The sequence below is a fragment of the Sphaerodactylus townsendi genome, linkage group LG11, assembly GCF_021028975.2.
Source record: "Sphaerodactylus townsendi isolate TG3544 linkage group LG11, MPM_Stown_v2.3, whole genome shotgun sequence".
Lineage (NCBI taxonomy): Eukaryota > Metazoa > Chordata > Lepidosauria > Squamata > Sphaerodactylidae > Sphaerodactylus > Sphaerodactylus townsendi.
The window spans coordinates 17,119,099-17,127,786 of record NC_059435.1 but is presented as its reverse complement, the minus strand read 5'-3'; the positions used below and the strand labels follow the sequence as shown (position 1 = coordinate 17,127,786).

At 42.6% G+C, this 8,688-nt stretch overlaps 1 long non-coding RNA gene across 1 annotated transcript; it reads left to right on the top strand.

The window, feature by feature from the left end:
- Positions 1 to 235: 235 nt before the first annotated feature.
- On the top strand, positions 236 to 6,880 carry LOC125441290. The gene is made up of 3 exons (XR_007245813.1): positions 236 to 357; positions 1,263 to 1,361; positions 6,454 to 6,880. It is a non-coding gene; the product is annotated as an uncharacterized LOC125441290 (long non-coding RNA).
- The last annotated feature ends 1,808 nt before the right edge of the window (positions 6,881 to 8,688 follow it).

Here is an 8,688-nt window from a genome sequence, read left to right as displayed (position 1 = left end):
GCTGACCCTTGCTGACTCCGCTGAAAGCTTTGGGGTCATACTCGATCCAGCTTTTTTACTGGAGGAGAAAGTCAATGCAGCTGCAAAAGAGACTTTCTGCCAACTCAGCCTAGCCTGTAAGATGGCCCCGTACCTTGATAGGCCTGACCTGGCCATCCAGATCCACGTCACAGCAATGTCTAATGTCACAATACTAATGCATTGAACTTTCGTTTCCCCTCAAAATCAGCGTGGAAACTCCGACTGGTCCAGAATGCCACGGCGTGACTCTTAGCAAGAGCTGGATGGAGCATGCAAGTTACTCCCATTCTACAGACACTTTATTGGCTGCCCAGTTGTTGCTGAGCTCAGTTGAAGGTATTGGCTACTCACATGCAAAGCCCTTTATGGTCTTCACCCCCCCCCCTTTTATTTGTGGGACCACCTCACTTCCTATGCTCCACCACCACAACTTTGCTCATGTCATCAGGGGTGTCTGCAGAAGCCCACCAGCAAACAGGACAAATCACAAGCTGCCTGGACACATGCATTCTCCATTGTCATTTCCGTCTTGTGGAACTGTTTGCCCGAGGAGGCCAGGAAAGCTCTCCTTGACTATTACAAACTATGCAAAATTGAACTATTCAAGAGGTCTTCTCTGCAAGGTTGAGGTCTTCCTGCCAATTCAATTCGGAAGCACGAAAGAGTGGCGGTCTGCTCTGTGTATGCCTTTAATATAATCTGATTACCTCAGATTATATTTGGGTAAACTTTGGGTAAACTTTACCCAATTTCTTTAATTGTTTCTAGTTCCATTCCTCCTTCTTCCTTGTTTCCTTCTTGCACTGTCAAAATGCCTTTGAAAAAAATAGATGGGAAGATCATGAATATAAATAACCTTCTGTCAACCCTTATGGTCTCGAGATTAGTCAACTTGCACTTGCAGAAAAGCCTTCAAATAACCTCTGGCACTGAATTAATTGTTTATTAATCCAATAATTAATCCAATAATAACTGCTCATGGCCCACTAAGCAGCCTGAAACTGTTTGCTTACCTGACAACCTTGTCCCCCTCTAACTATCAACTGCTACTTCCCTTCCCTGCCTACTTCTATTCCTCCTTCTTCCATTCCTCTTTCCTTCCTCCATTCCTCCTTCTTCAAAATGCCTATTATATCCGCAGACCCACAGGTAAGACTTCAAATAACCTCTGGCACTGAATTAATTGTTTATTAATCCAATAATTAATCCAATAATAATCAAAAATGACCATGCCTTTTCAGATTAATTCACCAGAGTACATAAAAGTCCATTACATAAACTTGGACATAGCGGCGGAACAGCTACCGGGCACAATTACTGGGCACCCCCCACCATTGCAGGTTTGTTTGTGTATGCCTTTAATATAATCTGATTACATCAGGTGAATCAGCAAATGTAGGCCAGCTAGAACAATACTGAATTGAAACATCGTGGATTAGAGAAATTAGAGATGATCTCATTTGTGTAGTAAGCAGAGGGAATGATCGCTTCACTCAGAAAGTTCATAGCATTTGCTCCTGGGAGGCCAGTGAAGTACAGTATGACAACATTGATTGTGTGCTCCCTGCTCATGTCCCACTAAGCAGCCTGAGACTGTTTGCTTAGCTGACAACCTTGTCCTCTTCAAACTGTCCACCTGCTATTTCCCTTGCTCCTTCACATTTTCTTCTTTCTTTACTGCATTCTTTCGCTTTACCCCATTTCGTTACTTGTTTCTAGTTCAGGCCAGCTAGAACAATACTGAATTGAAACATCGTGGATTAGAGAAATTAGAGATGATCTCATTTGTGTAGTAAGCCGAGGGAATGATCGCTTCACTCAGAAAGTCCATAGCATTTGCTCCTGGGGGGCCAGTGAAGTACAGTATGACAACATTGATTGTGTGCTCCCTGCTCATGTCCCACTAAGCAGCCTGAGACTGTTTGCTTAGCTGACAACCTTGTACTCTTCAAACTGTCCACCTGCTTCTTCCCTTGCTCCTTCACATTTTCTTCTTTCTTTACTGCATTCTTTCGCTTTACCCCATTTCGTTACTTGTTTCTAGTTCCAGGCCAGCTAGAACAATACTGAATTGAAACATCGTGGATTAGAGAAATTAGAGATGATCTCATTTGTGTAGTAAGCCGAGGGAATGATCGCTTCACTCAGAAAGTCCATAGCATTTGCTCCTGGGGGGCCAGTGAAGTACAGTATGACAACATTGATTGTGTGCTCCCTGCTCATGTCCCACTAAGCAGCCTGAGACTGTTTGCTTAGCTGACAACCTTGTCCTCTTCAAACTGTCCACCTGCTATTTCCCTTGCTCCTTTACATTTTCTCCTTTCTTTACTTCATTCTTTCACTTTACCCCATTTCGTTACTTGTTTCTAGTTCCAGGCCAGCTAGAACAATACTGAGACGATCTCATTTGTGTAGTAAGCAGAGGGAATGATCGCTTCACCCAGAAAGTCCATAGCATTTGCTCCTGGGGAGCCAGTGAAGTACAGTATGACACTGTGAAACTGTGTCCTCTTCATCAGAGTTTCTCCCTCCCCACCGCAGCGAGCACACAGCAGACACACCCGGTTGCAGAACTCTTAGCAATCTCCTTATAGGTGGCTGAACCACCTATAAAGATCACCAGAGGATCAGATTCAGAAGCAACTGGACATGATACGATGGAAGATCTTAAGCAGCCAAGTACTGAAATGACAAAATAGTTGGGAATGCTCCTAAAAAATGGGCTGAACCACCTATAAAGATCACCAGAGGATCAGATTCAGAGGCCATAAAATACAACAAAATGGAAGATCACGAGCAGCCATGCCTGAAATGACAAAATTGCTGGGAATGCTCCTAAAAAAAGGAAGTCAATTTCCAGGGATTGGTCTCAACGGGAATCGGTTCTCATTGCTTAACAATAAACGCACAGATACCCAGCGATTCTTGGTTTACACTCTTTTCTAAAATCTTTCATTCCCCTTTGGTCCTCTTGCCACTCTCAGACCTAACAATAAATGCTGCTCTTGATGATACGCTCTTTCCCCCAGGGTGGCCCCCAGTAAGGGAGAAAGAAGTAGAGAATTTGATCATCTCTATTAATATGGGGAAAGCTCCTGGAGAAGACCTAATTCCTACAGACCTTTTAAAAACATGTCCAACATGGTGGGTGCCAATTCTTGCCAAACTTTTCATGCAGATTAATGGCATGGCCTGTTTCCCCAGTGGATGAAAAACTAGCATAATTGTCCCAATTCATAAAAGGGGGGATAAAATACTGCCTCCAAATTCCTTTCCAAATTATATGGGCAATACCTCCTCCTGAAATTAGAAGAATGGGAAACTGAAAATCAGCCTAGTGCTATACCAACTAGCTTAGTCAGCCATGAGAGGCCCAACTAAAGTTTTATATACTGTGTTTGTTGATTTGGCTTTGCAGTTTGACACAGTCAGTAGGGAGAGACTTTGGTGGAAACTGGCAAACACAAATATAGACAAATGCTTGCTTTTCCTCATTAGGGAGCTACGTAAGGATACGCATATCAAAGTCAGAGTCAGTGGCGAAGATCCCACCGGGACATCCGGGGACAAATGTCCCGGGTGCTCCCTGTGGGGGCGCAAAATAATCCGATCATGCCCCGCCCCCTCCTCTGCTCGATCTGTGACACTGTTTCTCATTTCCCTGAGTCTGGTTTTGGTGGGGGAAAAGCAGGGTATAAATTTGAAATAAAGTAAACGTGGGACTAATTTCTTGACCCTGCTTCCCATGTCCCATAAAAAGCCACTCCACTAGAGCAGTACTCAAAAGCAGCTGAATGTAGGGTTACCAATCTCCAGGTGGGGCCTGGAGATCCCACAGAACAGCAACTGCTCTCCAGACTACAATGGCTGCTTGGGAGGCTGGACTTTATGACATCATACTTCCACTGAGCCCCCTCTTCTCCCTAAACCAGCATGGGGCAGTGGTTAAGAGTGGTGGTCTCTAATCTGGAGAACTGAGTTTGTTTCCCCACTCCTCCACAAGAAGCCTGCTGGGTGACCTGCTCTGGTAACATACTCTTGTTAGAAACCTTGCTCAGGTCTTATAATTGGCATATTTATTTATTTATTGAATTTGTATACTGCCCTCCCCCGAGGAGCTCAGAGTGGTGTTTAAAAGAATTCAGTGCCTTTGTTTTCACAGATGCACCTGATATAAGCACCAGAAAGCATCAAAGCACTGCTCCTTACTCGCTTTAGCACATGCCACTCATTCCAAAGGAGACAAAGGCTTTGCATTCACCTGTGGTCTCCTTCACATTGAGCATACATTCCTGTTTGATCCTCATATTTTCCCCGCTTTGGAACTCACCAAGCTCTCAGAACAGAGATTCCCCATGGTTTCTGAAAGCTGCTGAAGTGTGACTTTTTCTCTCCCTTTTCGGGAAAACAAAGGAGATCACCGTATGTTCAAGTTGCTTCAGGTTTTCTCATCTTTCTCTGCCTTCCCCCATTCACACAACAGCAGTTTCTCGGAGTCGATATTTTAGAACAATCGAAAAGGCTTTCTTTTTAGAACAAAAATTAACACTGAAATTTACATGAAATTGACATGGTCCAGTGAAGTAATGCTAGACCAAAGAGAGCTCCATCCACGCCCCCACCCCCACCCCCACCCACAAAGCAGCAGACAACCTCCCCAATTGCTGGCTGCTCAGAAACAACGAAAAACCAGCCGACAAACAGCATGGTAAATCAGATCAACTAGAAACACTACGCAAGAGGAGAATCCCTGTGCAAACAAAAACCATGGGAAAAAACCCACTGCAAACCAAACAGCTGCAGCAAAAGTAGTATATGCATAAATGGCCAAATGGGAACTTTCCCCAGAAGTCACCAAAATGCCCCGATTTTTCCGATGAAAAAATGGAGGCGGGTCCGAAGATTGGTTTCATGCTCTACATTTTCAGTGAATAAAACCTTGCCTTTAAAAGCTTTTCACTCTTCTTGAAAAGGAAATCAGTATTCCAGAGGAGTTTTTTAATCACTCCACCAAATTTCCCAATGCTTAAATCAATACAAATGGAAAAGTTATGTCTTTTGAATAATTAAATCTTTGCCTTAAAAAACATTTCCCATATCCCCCAAAAAGTCAAAAGATTTCAGTCCTCCTCAAAATTTTCCCATCAGTCTGAAATATCCCAAGTTTTTTCTCCCCAGACCTTCACATCTCTAAACAGGACCAGGTCAAAGGCTAGTCTGCCAAATGCCAGGAGATCAGACTCTGACATTATACTAGGGACTTCACAACACAATAAGTTTGGCCATGAGTCAGATCCCTCAACTCCACTCACTTTCCTCTGCAGTCACCTGGCAGCTGTGGAGAATTTAGTCATGCAAACATTATAGAACCAGAGTCAGAAGGGGACCGTGGAACTAGGGGAACAGAAAGCCCAGCCTCCCTTCCATATCCACTGTCCCAAGGCAGAGAAGCTCCAGACAGGTGTTATTTTCCCATTGAGGGGCTGCTTGTGCCCTGAATCGCTTCCTAGTACCACAGTCTGGACTCTCATTCCACAGTCTACAGTAAATTTCCTGTAGCTGCCTCGTACATATTGCATAGTTTTGCCCTATGTCATGAGCAGGAGCCCAGGTAACAGTCCAGGACACAGATGCTAGCAGATCAGGAGCAAAGACCACAAGGACTCTGTGATCAGTGGAAGAATAACAACAAAGAGGGACTGAGGACCACACAAAATTTCCCCAGGACAGAGCCAGAAAATGTCAGCGAGAATATGATCAAATGGGCTCAAGACATCTGGAGGAATATATTAATGGATGAATGGGAGAAGCTATGGCGGAATAATTTAAAATTTACTTTGGCAATGGACCTAAAATAAAAAAAAATTTAAAATGTGCCACCGATGGTATTATACCCCAATAAAGTTATATAAAATGAAAAGCATGAATAATGATAAATGCTGGAAGTGCAAAATAAGGCCTGGGACGTTTAAACACATGTGGTGGGAGTGTAGTGTAGTAAAGAAATATTGGGAAGAAATAATTAAAAACATTGAAGAAATCTTAAAATTCAAAATCCAAAGGAGAGCTGAGATTTTTCTTCTCGGTCTATATAATGACAATAATAAAAATATCAGGAAAAATAATAATTTATTTTTGTACTTAATTACAACGGCAAGAATAGAAATTGCTAAATATTGGAGAGAACCTACAGCCACAAAATAGAAGAATGGAAAAGAAGAATATGCCAAGTAATGGAAGCAAATAAATTAACTTGTATGATAAAAGACGAACCCGATAAATTTAAAAAAACCTGGAAACCATAAATCGAATATCTAGATAAAACATTATAATAGAGAAAACAATATGCAACAAACTATATATATTTATTTATAATCTGTTCTCTTCATTCATTGAATTTCTCTTCTCAAAAACTTACATTTTGATTTTAAGGAAAACAGACATGGAAGAAGATAGACAGCTGGAGGAAAATAAAAAAGGAGATCTGAACTTAAGGTCAAGAAGAAGATAATGATTTATTCAATAATGATTTATTAAATGGTTTATTGAATATTATGATTTGTTAGATGGTAATGATGTTTAGTAATAGATAAGTAATTGATATATAAGATGAAATGTCAGGAAAAAGGAAGTTATTCAGAAAATGTAATATAGAGATAAGTTCAGTATTAGAAGTATTATTATTTTCCAGCAAAAATGTACATGGCAGACTAACAAATATAGAAAATGGAGTAGACCTGGAACTGGAGTACTATATACACGGAGCCAATTATTGAGGTAGAAGAGTTTACCTCAGAAATAGATAGATCCTAATAGATTCTAATAGAGACCTTAAGGAGTTCTTAAGGCCGGAAACAATGGTAGAAACATCAATGTTGTATTTTATAAATTAGATTTAAGACTGATGTATATGCCAACGAAATGTATGTTAACGGACATAAGATATCAATGTTAGATATCTATGATACGTTGTTAGTCTTATCTTTGTTTTGTTTTTGTTTTTAACAAACTCAATAAAATTTCTATTAAAAAAAATTTCCCCAGGTTTTCCAGGAGCTTTATAGCCACTTCCTGCTGCTGGAAGTCAATGGCCTTTTACGCACGGCACAGTTGAAAGGCAGTCAGTTTGCACTCTTTGCTCTGTAGTGTGGTTTTGCTTTTTTTAAAAAAAAACACAACTCTACAGTTTTTGTTTCCTGTACTGCACTTTATTTATTTTGCTTATCTGATAAAAAGTCAGCTTTTGTCGGCCTGGATATGGGGTGTTACTAGTCACAGTGGGATGTCACTGGTGACTGGTTTTATTACTGCTGTTGTTGTTGTTATTGTTATTCTTGCATGCGCCTAGTGATGCTATGATGCTGCAGTGATCGAACGTGAGAATCTCCATGGCTGGGTGTAGCTGCACTCATGCTTGCGTTCTCCCTTTCTTGCGTTTTCCCTTTCCTCCATTTTAGGTGGCTTCCCCTATGCTCAGGTTTTGAAATGCAATGTTACTGAGCCACCATTCCATTTATTCAAGCAGCCACCTTTCCCCCCTCTTCTTCATTCCCATACAACCTTCATTTTTGGGAGTTACAGGAGCCTTCCTGATAGAAACATCAATTTTAGGCACTCCCCTCCCCCCCAGTTTTAAATTTTTTAAAGAAAATTACACTGATCTTAGGAGTAAAATTAACTTCCATAGGCCATTCAACCAGGACACGCACACAAGCATGCACACACAGAGGCAGCTTTGTAGAAAAGGGGGAGGGAAAGATTTTTTCCTCCTGGCGGAGTTAGACTATCAATATTTTGCTAAACTTATTGGGGGAGGGAATAAAAATTGGAAGTGTTTGAATCCTCAAGCTTTCCATTTTACCGTGAGACATCCGCTGTACGCTGCAATCAACAAGCACACTAATCCAGATAACAAAAAGCAACCAGACCAGCAAACTACACTGTGGCTGCAGACACACTCTGAAAGTGGGTGTTGCGTGTCCTTGGGATGGGAGGGGTGGCTGGCAGTGGCAGCGCAATTGCCCTTGTTTGCGATTGCAAACTTCCTTCTCCTCCACTGATCTAAGGAAAACCAGGCCCAAAAGGAAAGCCTGGGATCCCCCTCCCTCCTCTCCCTTGCATGCCACCCCTCCCTCCCTCCCCTCCTTCACTCCCCTTCCCTTGCATGCCAACCCTCCCCCTCCCTCTCCTCCCTTCCCTCCACTAGGGTGGGTGGGCCATGTCCAGATGTTGGCCCCCTCCTTCTCCCTCCTCTTCCTTGCATGCCACCTTCTGCACACATAGAATAATGGAGGGGCGGATGGGGGGGGGTCTCAGAAAATGAGGCTCCAAAATAAGGCTCCAGTAATGGAAGCCTGCAGCTGACCCATTGTGAGGGACCCCCCCCCCCCACCATCACCACCACTATTCGTCTGATGAAAGTAGATCAGAGGAAAGCGATAAGGCAGCTTTGGTTTTCATTACTCCCTGAATTGAGCTTTGCAATTTTACCCAGGATTGGGGTCCTATCACTAGTCTGGTGGCACAGAATACGAAAAAGAATACCTGGGCATTATGACCCAGCCCAGTGTTGCTGGAGACTCCACGAATGAGGACTCAGATATGGGAGGGGGCATAGGTTTGGTGCCAGAGTGCCAGGCCATGCCTGCAGACCCGGAGCCTGAGCTT